Here is a 19,286-nt window from a genome sequence, read left to right as displayed (position 1 = left end):
CGGGCTCTGGGCTGATGGCTCAGAGCCTGGAGCCTGTTTCCGATTCTGTGTCTCCCTCTCTCTCTGCTCCTCCCCTGTTCATGCTCTGTCTCTCTCTGTCCCAAAAATAAATAAACGTTGAAAAAAAAATTAAAAAAAACAAAAAAACAACATTTGGATCTTCCTGTTTCTACTGTTTTCATATTCTTTTCACTGAATAGCTAGTGAAGGGGCCCCTGAGTGGCTCAGTGGGTTAAGCATCTGTTGATTTCAGCTCAGGTCATGATCTCGTGGTTTGTGGCATTGAGCTTGAGACTCTCTCTCTCCCTCTCTCTCTGCCCCTCCCCTGCTCACACACACTCTCTCTCAATAAAGAAAATAAATAAATAATCACACGAAGATTTTTTCTTGCCATTGCATAGAATTTCAGTGCTGCTCACCACTTTCAATCGTATGATTTTGTCATAATTTAACCAACATATTAGCTATTTATATGGTTTCCATTTTACTATTAGCTATTGACCAAATGTTTATGTTTTCCCAAATCTCATCTGCCTAAGCCCTAATTTCCAATACGATCATGTTGGGGGGAGGGCACCTTGTGGGAGGTATTTAGGTTATAAGGCTGGAGCCCTCAGGAAAAAAATTAGCACCCTTGAGATGAGACGCAAGAGATCTTGTTTCTCTCTCTTTACCATGTGAAGACACAGCAAAGAGGTAATCATCTATAAAGCAGGAAGACAGTCCCCACCAGAAACAAAATCAGCTGGCACTTTGATCTTGGCCCTCCCAGCCCAGAACTATGAGAAATAAATTTATTTTGTTTAAGCTACCCAGTCGATGGTGTTTTTGTTGTAACAACTCAAACTAAGACATTATTCTTTCAATATCAAGAAAAGAGCTGTTTATTCACACTTCCTTTCCCTGCCTCTTCCCCACAATCCATTCTTGCTTTTTCTGTCCATCTCTGCCATGGGAGGCTGACCGCTGAGGAGTGTATTACCTGTGACCCTCTGCCTTCTGATCTCTGGTTGTGTTTAGCTAGTTAGAGGTACCAGTGGGAAGCAGTAGACAGGAGGTTTGACCGTTCTCTCCTTCCCTCCCTGTGTGGAACCGGTGCTTGTGGTAATGGCTGCACCTCTCACAAGGTTCTCCGGTCAGCTGACCCCTCTTCCATGGCTCCAGCTCTCTGTCCCCTCCAGCAGAAGCTGTTGCTAGTCCCTAGGTGACTCAACCCCAGTAGGTTCCTTTAACCTCTGCTATGTCAGTGCTTCCTTAAATTACCTTTAGATTGCCATCTCACCAGTATGGACAGCTTCAGTGAACAACTTGTGCATGACATGGTATAACCCTGTGGAGATCACTTATTTATAAAAAGTGTAACAAAGTCAACATCACGTAACCCATTCCAAATAATGGGAGGCTTACCACAGGTAAAATACTTAAACGAAACTTAATAAAATAGAAGAATGGTCTAGATTCTAGAAACTTCTTCCTTGATTTTCAGAAAGTCTCTCAGTGAATTTCCTTCAATTCTCTTCTCTGTGTAATGTTCGCAAACCACATGCTTTCCCCCTTCCTGCAGCTTTTGCTCACGCTGTTACCCTAGATGGAGCATCCTTCACTTTCCCCTTTATTCCAAGCTCCACCTGAAGCCCTATTTCCTTCCTGAATTTTTGGAGCCCACACCCACCCTTCCTCAGAATTGCTGGATCTGTGGTACTCAACATGGTAGCTGGGAGCCACATATGGCTACTTCAATTTAGGTCAATTAAAGTTAAGTTATAAATTCAGTTTCTTAGTCATACTAGCCACATTTCAAGTACTCAATAGCCACATGTGGCTGGTGGCTACTGTACTCAACAGTGCAGATCTAGAACATTTCCATTTCAGGAAGTTCTATTGGACAGGGCTATTCTAGAGCACTTAATTATGTAGGATTCCAAAGAGCATTATATCACAAATACCCTTGTACTGTTCTTTAGTTGTAGGGTCAAGAATACTAGGGAATAACAAGGAAGAGCCTGTCTTCTTCATTCTCAGTCCTAGCAGTGCTGGCACAGTAAGTGCAGCTGGGTAATGACCATGACGATTTTCTCAGAACACTAAAACACAAAGAACTATCAATGATTGAAGCAATGGTATAACAAGGGTATCATGGGACAACCTGCAGGTAGTGGTCGGTAGGGATTCTTCTAATCCCACAAAAACAGAGGCATCCTATACAATGTCCTCCTTATGTACTCACAAAGAACCCATCTATAATATTAGCAATGAGTCTTCAATAAGATAAATAGTCTGATTAAATGAAGTCATCAAAAGAACTCAAGTGCATAGCTATATATAGAAGCTTCCATACCATCCTCTAGACTCGTTCACAGACAATGAAAAACTGTCTTAAGATACTGGTACACTTTTGACTGTGATTCTGGTTGACAAACTGGCCTCTGTCAAAAGCAATTTAATGGAAGTGATAAAGCTATATATTCTACACAATGGCCTCTCTCATCTCTCTGCCTTGGGATGACTGCAGAATTTTAACAAAAATTCAGTGTTTGACTTAATGGAATAGGCTTATGAAATACATATTTCAGCCTTACGCTAATCTCTGGCAAGAATGTCTTCTTAGATATGGATCCACTTCCTATCTTTTATTCAGATCTGTGCTAATAATCACTTGGCAAAAATCTCTTCTAATCCGCATAGCAACTCTGTGACCGAGGTATCTTTGTTCTGATTTTACAGCACAGAAAACTTGCTTTCAGAAAGGATATGTCATTTGCCTAAAGTTAAATAGATAGCGAGGGACAGAGCTGGGATAACAACTCAGATTTTTCAACTATAAATGTTGTGCTTTGAGTCACTCTGTGACAGTTCACCAGGGCATCGACAGAGGTGATGTTGTGGTTGGAGGGCATGGCAGGGTGGCACCGTTTTGTGATCGCTCTCCTCAGCACAGCTTCTTGTCCCTCCCAAGGTCTCTTCTGATGTTCATTTGAACAAAACACCTGAAGACACTCAGGAGATGCACAAAAGCTGACAGGCGACTCAGTGAAGGAAGCACACTCAGGGCACTTGGAGTTTGCCCCTCGTGCTCTTATTTGACGTACAACAAAACCTGTCGTGAGTAAAAGGCAGGAACTCTTGGTGGTCAAGCCAATGCACCACCTGCGTGGCATCCTTGACACATATTTGGACGACTCCTCAATTTTACTGTTTGGTGCACATCCCACATGAGGCCTTCATACTCAGATATCTAACTGCTTTCTTCAATGTTTCAAAGGACCTCAAACATAACGTGTTACACACTGACCTCTTCATTCCTATCAAGCCTCTGCCTCCCACTCCCCCATCCAGGTTCCTCCCGAGCACAGGCTGGCCCAGTCTGTAGCAGCTCAGACCAGGAATCCTGACTCACCTTCGGTTCTCCCTCTCCTGGCCACATCCAACCCATCACCACACCCTGCGAACCCTACCAGCAGACAGACCTGTTCCCTTTCAGCTCGGGGGCCACCACCCAGTTCTGGTGATCACCTGTCCTCACCCGGATTTCTGCAAGAGTCCCTGGTCGCTGGCGGGCCTCCCTGGTTCCAGCTCTGCTGTCATCCGACCCATTCTTCCAGTCAGCTGCCATTTTTTAAAAATGTAAATATGATCTCATCACTTCTCTGCTTAAAATCCTTTAATGGCCTCTCACTGCACTTCTTGAGATGCTAATTCCAAATCCTTAAGGTGCTTCCAAGGCCCTATGGATCTGTCCCTTGCTGTGTCCAGGCTACAGAACTCTCTTCAGAGCTCTGCGATCCCACTTGTAGTCTTTGTTCAGTTCTTAGGTAATGCTAAACTCTTCTGTGCCTCAGAGCTTAGCATATGCTTTTCCATCTGCCCTTTTGCTCTTCCTCTGCTTTCACCTAGGCACCCTCACTTCTCCGTCTTGTTACCACTTAAATGTCACTGTTATCCCATGGTCCAACTTAGAGCCTCTCCTTGCATTTTATATTTTTCCTTCACTGGCCTTAACACAATTTTGCACATATCTCCTTTCCTGTGGCTAGAACTCTAGAAAGGGTATGCTAGCTGAACAATTCTGTAGGGGCAGTGCGGTACAGACCCTCCAGTTAGCTCCCTGACATTAGATAATGGTGACTGTTCTTCCCAGTCTCATGCAATACATACACAGTTACAGCAACAAACCCAGCTGGTGTCTCAGACCATGGGCTTTGGAGAAAGCTGGGGCTCAAATCCTCACTCCATCACTTCTCAGACTGGGTGACCTGGTTCAAAAGTGACTTCAATCTTCTGTGCATCAGTTTTTTCAGTCTGCTAATAGGGACCCCAACAGCTCCCAAAACGACAATGCAGAGTGTCTGGGACAGTGTTGATGAGCAGACAGCACACACTAAATGACAGCGATTACCGGTGTTGTGGCTGTTCACCTTGGCCTCATATGGAACTAAGTATCCTGGGTTTCAGAACCAATTCTGATGAGACTTGGATAAAAGTCTAAGTTTTTGGAATAATCACTGAAGACTCCTTAAAGGCAGGAGCTATCTGGGGCTTAGCACGGTATCTATAATGTAATAGAAGCTCAATAAATGCTTGTCCACATACTCCATAAACTGCCCTGATAGGGTCTGGGGGGGCTCCAATCCTACCTTTAGAGATGCCCATCACCTTTTCCTCTCCACTGGGGCAGTGTTGGGGGGGTGGTCAGCCAGAGTCAACATGCTCAACATCCATATCAAGGGACCAGGATACCAATTCTTTTTCAACCTTTTCTTTCTAAGCCCAGGGCTTGAATCGCATAGGTTCCCTGGAGTCTAAGTAATAATTATTTCAATTATCTTTACTGTCACAGCACTTAGAAGCTACCAGGAGCTATTTTAAGGATGAGGAAACTCAAGTACTGGCAGTTCCTAACCCCAGTGCCAGGTTAACCCAGGGGACCAATTGACGCCCAGTACAACTGTTTCTCACTGCAGAAACTGCCAAGCCATCATAATTTTAGCTCGTATTATGACGCAGAGAGGAAAACAAAAGGATGATTTATTTGAAGATTAAAATTGTGCCTATTTTATGGACTCTGTAAGCTGTTGGAAACTCAATTTTCGAGCCCTTAGTACTCAGGGTTGCCTCCAGAGTATTTAAGGCAACCAGACAGACAAACAGCCACCACCACCACCAAAACAGAGGAGTTAAAAGCCTGCTTGAATCACAGGACGGACAATGGCAGTGCATGTGAGGGACCCAGTGTCGTAGCACAAGACCTCAGAGCTACTCTTCGCACCCACAGAGATTTTGCCGCAGCGTGGGTGATTAAGGACTTCACATCTGCGGTTGTGCGCCCGCCAGAAAGTCTAAATCAAAGTTTCCTCGTGTCAGGTGCGCATCGGCACCCATTTCCACCCTTTCAATAAAGCAGAGAATTGCTTCCACTGCCCTTGTTTTTTTCCTGAAGAGAATTCAAGATACCATTTACAGGTCTCAGTCTGTGTTCTGGAAAAGAGGGTAGAAGGCCTTAGCACCAGTGTGCCAGCCTTCTGGAAATGGAACATAATTTGCTCATGCCAAAAAGATTTTGGTGAGGCTTTGGCAGCTAGCCTATGTGTCTGTGTCAAGGATTACACTGCTTATCACTGAGTCCCGATACCTAGCCTGACATGTAGTACGTACTCAAAAGTTGATGAATGGGTGAATAAGTATGTTTATTCCATTTCAACGTGCTTTTACAGTGTTAGATACATAGACCATACTCAGTAAGAAATCCTTTAAAAAATATGAAGGGAAAGATTAGGTAGCATTTAAACATTGCACCCACCAATTAGCATTTTGGAAAGGCAAATAAAGACACACAAATGGTTCAAATATGACCCTGGTACTTTCTTAAAGTCTGAAGGGACTGTGGTAGTGGGTATCCCTCACTTCTCTGCTCTAGCATACATAGGTGCACGTGTCTAAACCGACACCCTCAAATACATATCCCGATGTGCACCTAGATAACGTCTACACAGGAAAACAACCGTTCACACATTTGTTAGTCATGGCTTTGTTTACGCAGTGCTTCTACAGGGAGGAAGGAGTAAACACTCGTGAGCCTTTTAAACTGCTGAAAGAGACATTTTTCAGTGCATTGCGTGAACAAATGTGATGAGTCCAAGTCCCTACTAAGAAATTCAAGCCTGGAGAACTGGATAAATAAATATAAATGAATTCATTTGACTGAGTGACATTTTCATTTAATTAAAGCAGAAAATCAGCTCCAAAACGAATGATTATCCCGGACAAAGAAGCAGAAACTGGTCCTTAATTAATAAATTTCTAATAGTTCTTCTGTGGACTGAGTAGTCTTTAGGGGAGAAGTACACGGGGGAGAAAAAAGAGGGAACTAGAGAGGGAGAAGCCAGAAGACAATGCACATTTAAACTTTTAGAAATAGAAAATTAGAGACCATTTATTTATGCTTTCACACATGCCAAATCCTGCTAGACCAAAAGTATTACAGTCAAACTCTCTGTGTAACAAAACAAATTCAAGTCTCAGGAAAGGATCAATTTAAAAAAAACAACAAACAAATCCAGGTCAATGAAATTTGTTCTGTTATGTCATCTCTTCCTCCTTTCCATGGCATGATCAAATGGCAAAAGAAAAACCAAGTTTCATGATACTTAGAAGGATAACAGCTACATGTGTAGTTTACAGTAAGCATGAACCATGACAACCAACCAATGGGATAGAAATGGGACAAACCAAAACATATACTGCAGTGCTTCTCACGTATTTTCAGAACCCCCACACAATGCCTTCATCAATGCTTCGTGTTTAATAGTTTTTAGTGCTAAACATCTGTGCTGTTTCTCTGACATAACATGGAAAGCGGGAGACTTCAGATGGATATATCAAAGCCACACCGCCTCTTACATAGCAGACACTTGAAACCTTTGAGGTCACTGTTAATAATTTTCTGTGCATTCATTTATTTTGAATCAATTTCCATTAAATCAATTAAAACGCCAGCTGGCAAAATTTCATGTCATTGATCCAACAAGGTTCAGATTACTTGGGGGTATGTGGGGGCATCAGGAAATGCTAGGCTGGCATCTCTGCTTCACTATGTCATCAAATAGGGAGACAAATTTCTTATTGTCACAATATCTTGGGTATGCAGGAGGGGCTTAGCAAAAACACACACCTACCATTCCTAGCAGCCCAGAATAATCGGAAATGGAGGATGGAGAGTGAAACTATGTGTGATAAGCAAGGCATTAAGTGAAACCTTTCATGTGAATAGTCTCAAGCAGTAATTTTTAAAAGTACACTGGTGTCAAGAGGTTTTTTTTGTAAAAGAAAAAAATGTATCTTTGGAAGAAGTGAGACTTAACAGCAGGCAGGTAGGGCAGCAAGAAAGAGCACTGGTTTTGGACATGACTAGTTATCTCACCCCCTGTGATGGTTAATTTTATGTGTCAACTTGACCAGGCCAGGGGGTACCCATATATTTGGTCAAACATTATTCTGAGTGTGTCTGGGATGGTGTCTTTGGATGAGATTAACATTTGAATAGGTAGGAGTAAAGCAGTTTGCTGTCTCCAATGTGGGTGGGCCTCATCCAATCAGCTGAATGTCTGAAAAAAACAACAAGGCTGATCCTCCCTCAAGTTAAAGGGGATCCTTTCTGCCCATTTTGAGTTAGGGCATGGGTTTTTCCCTGTCTTTGGGCTCTAAATGAAACACTGGCTCTTCTTGGATTTTTAGACTGCTGGTTTTTAAACGAGAATACCACTGGCTTTCCTATGACAACAAGACCCTGGGACTTCTCAGCCTCCACAACTATGAGAGCCAATTCCTTATAGTAAGTCTCTCTCTCCTCATATATGACTAAACTATTAAATATCTATCTCCTAATGGTTCTGTTTCTCTGGAGAATGCTAACTAATATGTGCACTTTTAAATTGTGACCTTGAACAGGCACTGCAGCTCTCTGGGCCAAGTTTCTTTATCTATAGAATGGGGTTCATGATACCCATCTTACAAAATTATTGTGGGGACTAAATATAGAATTCAAAATGCCAAGTGTGCAAATAGATGCACAATCAATATTAGCTCCAGGCTTCCCTTTTGTGATAAATTGAAGATTTGGTAACTTGTGCCTTTGTATGGAAATACAGTATCTGATACTGATGTTAAAAAGTAATGATTTTGAAACGGTTGCCAAACTTTATAAAACCTCGACGGTTTCAAATATGGATCCCTGAACTGTTCCTTGTGAGCTGAAGCAACCACTTTGTTTTCTCTTCTTCCGCCTTCTATTTGTAGAGGAGGTCCTACCAGAACAGCTTTGACAGCTTCATCTTTAACCTGTCTTGCACAGGAAACGGTGGGAGTCTTGGTGTAGAGTACCTTCTTTACTGCCCTGTCGGACTGCCCAAGAGAACCCATTTCATTTTGCCGCAGGGAAATGGGAGAGATGGGATTTCAGTCTCTGTCTCTTGGGAAGGATGGAGGGTGGGCCAGTTTCTTAGACCTTGAGGACATCACCTGCAAGGTTAGGTGGCTATGTAGGACGGGATCCACTCCATTGTGGGCTTTACTATGAGATGTTCTCATTTACCCCAAGAGCTGAAGACTTTCTCTGAGTTTACCTGTTCATTAAGCCCAAACGAGCTTTACTCATGCCGTGCCTGGTACACTGCACATGTGGAATCTGCAATGTGTTGGGTAATGGCCCTTAAACTTTCATCTGCATAAGCATCATGTGGGGGTAAAGCTGTGGAAAACCATACTGATGCCTGGACTGGAGAGCCTAATTCCACAAGTTCTGGAGGAAGGTCCAAGAATCTAGAGTTGTGAAGAAGCATGAAGAAAAGTCTGCCGCAGGGAGCATGGATTTGGGGGAGGAGAATGTGGTGCAGAGAAGTGAGGGATGATCCTTTACAACCGTCTTCTTTACTGTTCCTCGATCTATCACCATGGGTTGTCTGGTCTCTTGAGTTGACTTCTCTCCACTTGCTCTTGCCACCACCCTCCTTCAGGCTGCCATCATCTCCTGCACAGATTAATGCAACAGCTGCCTCACAGGAGTCCTGCCTCCAGTCTTGTCCCTCTTCAGGGCATGTGCTCATCTTTTTTTATACAAAGCTCATCAGGATGGTCTCTGGTTCAAACCTTTTAGTGGCCCGCCACTGTCTCTAAATTACTTAGGAGAGCAAATACAGAGGGTATCACTTCACCCCGGCCCCTCTTAGTCTTGCCTCTCACCACCAGCTCCCCTCCCTCTCATGCTCTCCACCTTCTAACCAAATGAGCCTTCTGTCTAGCCTTCCACGTGTTTCTGGGATGCACCAAGCTTCCTCTTCAATGTTGGCAACAGAACAGGCTGTTGCCTCCAACTGGGACATTTTTTCTTTCCATAGTCTCAAAGCCGACCTGCCCTACTCCCCTGCTACATCTCCTAAGGGAGATTTTCCTGACCAGAGTCAGGGAGGTCCCGGCTGCTTACAGCTCCCACAGCATAAATAACATCCCCTTTTGGATCATTCACCATGCTACAAAAGATAATTTGTTTGGAAGTGTCTTCTCCATTGAAATGTAAAATCTGTACATCTGAGAACTATGTCTCTCTTGCTTACTGAATTTCACCAACACCCAGTAAAGTCCAGGCACTCAGTAAACACAGATTTTTTTTTTTTTAGTAAATATAAGTGTTACACCATGGTATGTCTCTCTGAGACTCATTTTGGCCATTTTATATATTTGTTTGATGACTAAATAGAAAATTAACACGCCCTAACTAAATAGCTGACTCAGTTCAGAGGTCACTGCCTCTTGGAATCTTTCCTAACATATTCTTTCTGGTTTGGATGCACTTCCTACACGATCCTTGAATTCTATGTTTACAACTCTGTTGTGTCTCTTTCACTTGACTTCCACATCAAGGATTATTGTATCCATCCCTGTATTCCTAACACACAGCATGGAGTGCTGGATTCATGGTATATACTGAATGAATCGCTGTGAAATTGCTACTACATAAAGGGATGAAAAAAGGGATACTAATAATGAAGGGGTTATTTCAGAGAAGCAGAGAAGATTTTGACATGTGGCTGGAGCACAAGGTTGGAGCAATCACAGTGTAGCCTACATGTGATGACTCCTGGAGATGGCAGGCAGAAACATGGATGCAATGAGAATCTTGAATATCTACGCTCTGTAGAGTTTTGCTCCAGGCACTGAGAATTGGTGGTCCCAAAGAAAAGGCCATAGGAAAGCAGGCAATATATAATATTAGGGACAGGAATTCTAAAACATGCAGATGGTATATTTATCTGTTTCCTCTTAGAGAAGCCAAGGCAGCTCAGGGCATCCCTGAAATTGGCTTTGATTTTCTCTCCTCAGGTCCACATGCCATTGTCCTACTACAGCTGCCTTTTAAATGAAGCCCATAGGAGATTCGAACACCACAGAACCCAAATCTCAGGATTTAGCCTTCCCCTCAAGAAAGGAATCCAATGTTAGTTGTGGAAAACAAATGCCAATACAGTATCAGTAGTTCAAGATCCTTCAAATGCACAGTCAAACCACAAGGTGAAATAACAATGCAATCCCATGGCTATCTTGAATTGCTCAAACAAAAAAACATCAAATGTATCTTTAACTTCACCCAGGACATTTAAATGCAAAGAAGTCAATAGTAAAGAATTTTTAAGTTAGTGATTTCTGCAGAGGCAGACATAAATATTTGGAGTTTTGGGGGTTCCCTAATGGTTAGTTTTCAGAATGCAAAAATGCCATAAAAAATGGAGTCGTGCAGAAGTAGTGACAAATAATTCCTCATAGAACATGTCCAAATTAAATAATTACGCTGGTTAGAGGGACCATCAATGCAGTCAGAACAGATATTTTTCGTTCTTTTTTTAAAAAATTTTTTCTTAATGTTTGTTTTACACACACACACACACACACACACACACACACACACACACACACACTGCATGGGTGGGAGAAGGGCAGAGAGAGAGGAAGACACAGAATCCAAAGCAGCCTCCAGGCTCTGAGCTGTCAGCATGGAGCCCGACACGGGACTCAAACTCATGAACTGTGAGATCATGACCTGAGCTGAAGTCGAATGCTTAACCAACTGAGCCACCCAGGCGCCCCCAGATATTTTTCTACCATGAAGAATGGAACAGATAAGAAGGGTCCATTTGAAGCCTCACTTCAAACACCAGCCATAATGGAGTCCCATGATGAAAATGAAACAGGGGTGGATGCTAACTAGAGTGTACACATCACAATGCTAACCCCTACTGACACACTGATGTGTGAGCTCAACAATCCCCCAAAGAAGTCTATGTTTAGGCGTTTAAATATAAAGCTATAACAGAGAGAATTTCTCTGAAAGCTCAAATACTTGATAAAATTAGCACTATTCCTGGCCATACAATTTGTATAACAGGGTATGGGGATTCTGAAATGTGTTGGGGGAAAAGCTCAAGAAGGTAGCAGATTGAGGAAATGCTATCTTGGAGGCAACTTAGAAGTGACATGTGGTTGGCAGGTCCTAATCAAATAACACTGGACGAGCAAGTGGTAATGAAAGACCCCAATTATAGAAGAATAATCTCCATGAAGTCTTAGAAGATTCCTGATCCAACGTTCTCATCTACCGTGGGCCACTGGGCAATTCCTGGGTCTTAGGAGAAAAGGCTCAACTTATAGTTGCTTGACAGTATCTCTCACATTTAAAATTGAAAATAGTGGGCCAAAAGACTCAAGGAAGGAGTGGCTTATATATTTAAGAGCCCCTTGCAAAAGGTATATTTAAGAGCCATTGCCATCAAGTTTACTAGTCAAAATAATACAAAAAGATCACAAAGGAATAAAAGAGATTTTGTGCAATTTTGCCCGTGGAAGATTCAAAATAGCTTTGTAGCTACTATTTTTTTTATTATGAATCTGTAAAAAATTGACATTGTATTTACTTCTTTGAGAAGATTAAGTTGAGAATGGTAAATAAGAGAAAAGGAGAACAATTAATTTTAAATGAGTAAATATATGCAGAGGATCCACTCTCTGCTAAGTACCATGCTAGGCGGTAGGAGAGCAAAGGGAAATCAGAAGACCATGAAGTTGTCCATGTTCTATAGGGGAGATGGAGAGATCTCATGCTACCTTGCCTTTGTATAGGTTCCTCCTCTGCCTCATGCCAGCCCTTGGCCATCTATCAAAACTTGTATCTTGCAAGATCTAGTTCATGTATTATACCTTTGGCATGCCTTCCTTTACCCCACCTATTCCCAGGTGAGGCTAGGTTCCAGTTCCGTGGCATTACTACACATCTATGCATTTCTATAGGGGCATATACATCCTATCCTCATTGCTAGACTGAGTGTTCCTTTCTAACCCCAGTACCACAGAACCTGGTCCTCACTGGATGGAAGTACAAATGGATACTAAATGGATACTATGCAATAAAGACATTATTAGTATGAACAAAGTGCTTAGTAATGAAGAAGAGAATGATTGGTTCTGCCTGACAAATGAGGTAAGTCTTCTCTGAAGAGGTTGTATCTCATCAAGACTAGGTCCTTTCATGAGTTTTATTGTACCATATTCATAACAACTCTGAAATAGGTCCTATTCCCATTTTTATAACTGAAGATTCTTAATCTCTGACAAGTAACTTGCCCAAAGTTAATACATCTATGAAATGCCCAGAATGGCTTTCTATGGAATGCTAAAAAGTTTAGATTTTATTCTATAGGCATTTGGGAGCCATCAAATGTTTTAAGGAGGGATATAATGTCATCAGAAATATATTACAATTAAGTCTGGCAATAGAAGCAGGAAGTTAATTAAAGGAGAACAAATGGGGCAGAGCAGAGACTAGAGATCAAGTAGCTAGTAGGTTATTCTTACGGCCTGGGAAGGAGCTAAAGAGGAATGGTTTAACACAGTGGCCAGCAGGGTCATGGGGTACGGAATGACTGGAAACCCATTTAACAGGCAGGAGTCAGAAGGTTTGGTCACTGATTATACGTGCATGGTGAGGGAAAAGGTGTAATCACAGGTCAGGTGACTCTGAACCTTCTACGATAGGTGATGGAATGAATAATGGCATTATTAAGCTTGAGAAGCAGCACAAGGGTTAAAATAGGCTGGGGAGATGGTCAGAAAGACAATGGAGTCTATTTTGGACATTTTAAATTTGAGATGTCAGTAGAATATTCAGAGTTCACCTTTTAGGGAGATTAAAGATCTGAAGCTTCATAGAGGTCTAAGACATATTTGAGAGTCACTATGGAGCAAGGGATGGTTAAAAACAATGGCAGTGGACAACATTCTCCAGACAGCATGAACGATGAGAAGAGCTAAGAGGGTCTATTCTCCAGGTGGCATCAACATTCTGGAGTGATACAGGAAGGTGGCTTGCTATCAACCAGAGAAGGAGCCATTAGAAAAAGAGGAGAACCAAGGGAGTCATTATCATGCTCATGCAGACAGATGAGCACCAGGGAGTCAAAGCTCAATGTTGTACAATAATAAGGAAGAAAAGCTAGTATGAAGACAACGGAATGTGAACACAGATTTGTAACACCAGTGGCACAACTAAATAAAAGACATGGAGAAGACTGGAAACCGAAATAGTGTAATTTGGAAGACCCTAGGAAAGGCCATCAGACATACCTTACATATGCATAAAAGGAAATCTGATTGGCTCAAGTTTTCTTTCCCAGAAGCTGGAAATATTGCTATAATTATGTTCCTCAGAACAAAGACAAAGAAAGCATTTCTTAATGACAATTGAGATGCTAAGAAAAATTTAGTCAAATGAAGCAGTGAACTGTAAACATATTTGGCCTTGACTTATTTTGAGACAATTTACTAGAAACTCTCAGGAAAACAGAGGCCTCTTAAGATGGTGGTAACTCAAGGTAGGGCACTAGGTAAGACTTATACAAAGATGCAATGATTTTCAGAAAGCTTGTAACATTTTTGTATGTATTAAAGCCAGTCTCTAAGACTATTTTTCTTCCTTTATTACCTTAAGAATACTGGCCTGGCAGTTTCTTATGAAATTAGTCATATAATTACAATATGACCCAGCAATGCCATTTCTAGATACTTATCCAATGAAATGAAAACTCGTGTTTATACAAAAACCTGTACATGCATGCTTATAATAGTTTTATGAGTATTTACAAAACTGGAAGCCCAGATGTCCCTCAACTGGAGAATGTGGTATATACAACTGTGGGCTATCCATCCAATGGAGTACTAGGCACTTAAAATGAATGAATGGAAGCACACCATAGCTTTGATAAGTCTCAGTGAATTATAGTATGTGAAAGAAGTCCGACTCTATGATTCCATTTATGACATTCTGGAAAAGGCAGAACTAAAGAGACAGAAAACAAAGCACTGGTTGCCAGAGGCTGGGGGTAATGAGAACTTTTATTTTATATCTTGATTGTGGTGGTGGTTATACAACTATATGCATTTGTCAAAAGCTGCAGAGCTATATACTAAAAATGGTGAATTTTACTGTATGTAAATTATACTTTAATTAAAAACAGTAAGAAAAAAAGAATACTGGTCTGGGAATTAGAACAGGGATCTAGTTTCAGTTATGCCACTAACCAGCTGTGTAACCACGAACTATGCTCTAATCCTCTTTGGGTCTTGGAGCCCAAAACTGTAAAATGAGATTGAAAAATTTTTCTCAAAGAGTCTATTGCTATGTTCTACAAAGACTTCCTTCTTTAAGCAATGTGGTGGACCAGATGGCCTATTTCAGATCAGATGGCCTACTTCAGTTGAAGTATCACTGCGGGGGTGACTGGACTAAAATACCCAATCTGTACACATGGTTCTGAAAAGTCTTCTTGGATTAGAAAGTAGTGTTTCTAATTTGTGTCGTTCCAAAAGATGAAGCTCTAGGAAAGTCCTCTGGTCATGCAATTCTTAACTAAAATTTAACACATATATTTGGACAATGTGGAAAAAGTCCTTTGGGAAATGCTAATGTTTAATGAGCTATAAGTGGCCCTGGTAAACAATCATGGTCTTCTTTTTTTCACTTTGTAGGCACTAATTATAAAGGCATTTGAAGATGGTGGCATTTACTGGCTTCATCTGCTTTATCCTCCAGTCTGGATACTGGTTTCTACTGCCCGAAGTTACTCAACCCTCATCGTTGTGGTTACATTTTTACACTATCCAAGTATTTGTAGCCAAGGAAGACATTGAAAAGTGTTCCTAAGATTGAGGGAAGTATTTACAACTCAAAAGGGAAGACACTAAGAATAAATCATAATCTTGATAATGATGTTAAAAGTTTACATTTTTAACCCTGAAGAGCAGGAATCCACAATCTATGGCCCACCAACTATGTCTGTAATAATAAAGTTTTATTGGTATACTGCTATGCTCAATTCATTTAAGATTATCTGTGGTTGTTTTCACATGATGTAGTAGTTGTAATCGATACTGTATAGCTCTTAAAGACTAAAATGTTTACATGTGGCCCTTTTCAGGAAGAGAAAACAATGTCTGCCCACCCATTTTCATAGAATATTGTCATGAACTACGCTATATGGTTTCCACATAAAATTTCAGGACTCATCATAGCACCACCATGAAATAGGAGTTCTTATCACCATTTGACAGATGAGAGGTACTGAAATGTAATGCATAAAAGTTTGCTGTTGACTCAGATAGACCTGTATAGTGCTTTTTTACTAGCTGACTTTGTCACGTAAATTCTTCATCCTCCATTTCCCCATATGTAATTCGGGGCTAACAACAGTACTGTCAGGAGTTGATGTGACAATTAGCACAGTGATTTGTATACAGTAAAATTTGAAACTCATTAGCCATATGAGAAAGTCAGCTTTCAGTATCCCTGGGGTGTTTTTCTTCCCACAAACACTGCCCATTATTAAAAAGCTAAGGATGCCCCTCATATGCTTGGTTATGAGTTAATTTGATACCATGCACTGTTGCTATTACATAAGGAACGTTTCTCCTGTCTCTCACAAATCAAGAAGAGAATAATGATGTTTCCAGCCCAGTACTGCATTTCCCAAGAGACAACTGGAGGTGCCCTGACATGAGTGAGCTTTCTGCAGGAATGAACAAAGTCAGAAGCCCACCAGACTGACATCCTGGCCACTCCATGGACAGGACACAGAAGACTAAAAGGCTGTATGGAGGAAGAAACCGCCTAAATGGGACCCAAGGGAACAACATTTAAAGCAAGGCCAAACATTGGTTATGTTTCTTGCAAATGTCAGGTAGTTATAGGGCCACTGTGGATAAAAGAAGGAAAATCAGAGGCCAGTATTTCAGCTGAAGAACAGTTCTGGCTTTAGGTGATAAGCGGTTTTAAAAATTTTTGTCACGATTCAATGATGGTGTCTATTAACTGATACATTTACTATGAATCCCACACACGTTTAAAAAATACCTTACAGTTTGTTTGTTTTTGTCTTTGGGTCAGCATCCAGAAGGAGGAGAGTAAGAAAAAAGGAGGGTAGAAACTTCAGATTCCCTGTGTTCAGATGACCCACAGTAACCAGCTAGAGCCCTCATAGTCCTTTTGAGACCGTCTTAGTCCTAAAACGGTTACATGGCTCCTGACCAACTGTGTGTATAGAATCAATAGCTTAAGCCAGTTTTAAAACAGCCATCAAAAAGTTGGAAAAGTAGGCTTAATTATCCACTGTTTCCTTTAGAAACATGTTCAGGGATTTCTAAAAGTTATGTAGCATTCTATAATCTTTGTTTGTACTTATCCAGCATATTATTTCTTACTGATTAATATTTGCAGAGATAAAGAATCAAATATTCAATACTGAACCACATATCATTCTTATGGTGAATTTCCATACAATATATATGTTATGCCAGTCAGATAACTTGGGTGGAATAGTGTTCCAATTTTTATTATAGCCAACCTAGACCCCAAATATTTTAAGCCTACCCCAGCTGTCTTTAGAACTTCTATTATCAGTGATTAAAAACAACTTGTCAATTTTTTTTGTTTCGCGTTTTTTCAAAAAGAAACCATCATTTCAATAAGGCTATAGATTTTCTAAAGTCTGCCTGGCATGAAATGAGTCTGAACATTAACATGTAAAGGACAAGCAATAAAAAAGGTAATATGAGTGCAGACAAAATATCGAAGAGCTAGAGAACGTGATCTCTCCTAAAAGGAGTGGAATGAAAGAATGCAAAAGGCACAGCTTTTCAAAGCTAAAGAAAGTGACAAGAACTGAATTGAAAAGGCTGAACTTAGCATTACCTTCCCAGAACACAAACATATATTTAGCTTAATAGACTTGAGTACTATCTCAGGAAAAATCTTATATATTATGCATCTAGGGCAATGAAAGCTGTAGAAAATGATTTTGCAAAGCAAACACACTGCAGGCTGACAGTAGCAGAGGGAAAAAAAACAGAGTCCAAGGCACATGAGAGGAGTTTAGGTCTCATTTTCTACATATCATCACAGGAGGAAAACAAAAGAGAAGAGGAAGCCTGACGCTGAACAGAACCTGGCAGAACGATACACGTGATTGAAGCTTAAAAATGTGCATGTGTTTTCTGATTATAACCATAATACAGATTCAAACTAGAAAACTTGGAAAATATATAAAAAAAAATAAACAAAGTCACCCACCATCCCACCACCTACAGAGAACCATTATCAAAATATTGGCACATTCACTGGCATCCCTTTTTCTGTGTACACATAAAAATATGTTCTTTCTAAGAAATTTGGTTCATATTGTAAATATGAAATTTTTACATGGTCTTCCCCCCCCCACTTCCTATTACTTCTTGAGCACTTCCCATGTTGTCAAATATTTTGTGAAGATTTCATTCTAATGACTGCATTGTATTGTATCTCATGAGTTTCAGCAGACTTGTTTCTTTCCATATTGCTGAAGCTCTAGGCTGTTCATAATTTTTCAGTTTTATAAATAGCACTGGGGATGGACTTTCTTGTAATAAATCTTTGAATCTCTATTTACTTCTTCAAAGAAACCAAAAAGTATATCAGGATGTCAGATTAAGATTTAAATCACTCAGTGTACTTGTACCTATAAATTTACCACTGGATACCTCTGGAGACAAATGCGAATAATGCGTATCAAACAAACACACTGTTTTCGTATCACTCAAAGTCTGTATTCATCCTTGAAGAGCGGTCATCTTCAGGCAGTACATCGCTTTCTCTAGGCAAATGGTCTATTACTGGGTTATAATCTAAATGCAATAACACGAAAGTTGGCTGACCCAGATTTCTCCAATATCAGTATGCATGCAATTACAATATCCTACAGATTGAAAAATACCCCAGGCTCTCAAAAACACATATTTTATCATCCTTTCACAACGATGTATAATGGACATTAAAATAAATAAAGGGTTATAGCCAGTGGACGTTGATAGCAACCAAATCTTATGTAGACATGCAAGCTACATACAGCATTAACTTAAAACTTTTCCTCAAATTCTAGCTTTATTCTGTCACTTGAGTCCTCTCCAGTGTTCCCAATATATTGAATTTATTAATGATCCTTATTTAGAATTACATGGTCATAATATCCCAGGCTTAAATTCTCTACAGTCCATTTTTAAAAAGTGATTCTACCGGGGCGCCTGGGTGGCTTAGTCAGTTAAGTGTCTGACTTCGGCTCACGTCGTGATCTTATAGTTCATGAGTTCGAGCCCCACGTTGGGCTCCGGGCTGACAGCTTAGAGCCTGGAGCTTGCTTTGGATTCTGTGTCTCCCTCTCTCTCTGCCCCTCCCCTGCTCATGCTCTGTCTCTCTCTCTCTCTCAAAAATAAATAAACATTAAAATTTTTTTACGTGATTCTATTTTCAGGATGCCAAATAGCATTCTCAAAAATCTCTAAAGAGTGTATGTGTTCATACGTGTATATATACACAGACACATACCTTTAAAATGTTTTCCTCCCATTAGTTAGTGAAAAGCAAAGTAACATAAAACAACAAAAATCCCACTTGTATCATGATCATATGAACTATGGAATCACGCAAATTCCAAGGCCCCCTCAGAACTGGTAGTCAGACTAAGAGAGCTTGGGCTGCACTGTACAACTCTAGGGGGTGCAACTGTATCTGTACCTCTAGGTTGTGCAGGGCACATCCTATACAGCTATATGTAATGTCCTTGAAACTAGGTCATGAGATATTTCCATTTGCTCATTCATTATTTGTTTGTGCATCCTTCCCCCAGTGACCTATGAAAAAGAGAAGTTTCCCTATGAAAAGGAGG

At 40.7% G+C, this 19,286-nt stretch overlaps 1 protein-coding gene and 3 long non-coding RNA genes across 8 annotated transcripts in view; 2 read left to right on the top strand and 2 right to left on the bottom strand.

Moving 5' to 3' along the window:
- Window positions 1–19,286, bottom strand: part of SAMD12 (sterile alpha motif domain containing 12) — a 387,874-nt gene that overhangs the window by 147,763 nt on the left and 220,825 nt on the right. The window lies entirely within an intron of this gene.
- On the top strand, window positions 556–5,414 carry LOC123585550. The gene is made up of 2 exons (XR_006706279.1): window positions 556–2,041; window positions 4,838–5,414. It is a non-coding gene; the product is annotated as an uncharacterized LOC123585550 (long non-coding RNA).
- On the bottom strand, window positions 9,671–18,681 carry LOC123585552. The gene is made up of 2 exons (XR_006706281.1): window positions 18,638–18,681; window positions 9,671–9,762 (listed from the first exon to the last, which is right to left on the bottom strand). It is a non-coding gene; the product is annotated as an uncharacterized LOC123585552 (long non-coding RNA).
- On the top strand, window positions 11,073–15,397 carry LOC123585551. The gene is made up of 2 exons (XR_006706280.1): window positions 11,073–12,520; window positions 15,064–15,397. It is a non-coding gene; the product is annotated as an uncharacterized LOC123585551 (long non-coding RNA).

This window comes from Leopardus geoffroyi, chromosome C3 (assembly GCF_018350155.1).
Source record: "Leopardus geoffroyi isolate Oge1 chromosome C3, O.geoffroyi_Oge1_pat1.0, whole genome shotgun sequence".
In the NCBI taxonomy this organism is placed as follows: domain Eukaryota; kingdom Metazoa; phylum Chordata; class Mammalia; order Carnivora; family Felidae; genus Leopardus; species Leopardus geoffroyi.
The sequence above is the reverse complement of the archived record's forward strand: the minus strand, read 5'-3'. Positions and strand labels throughout refer to the sequence as shown.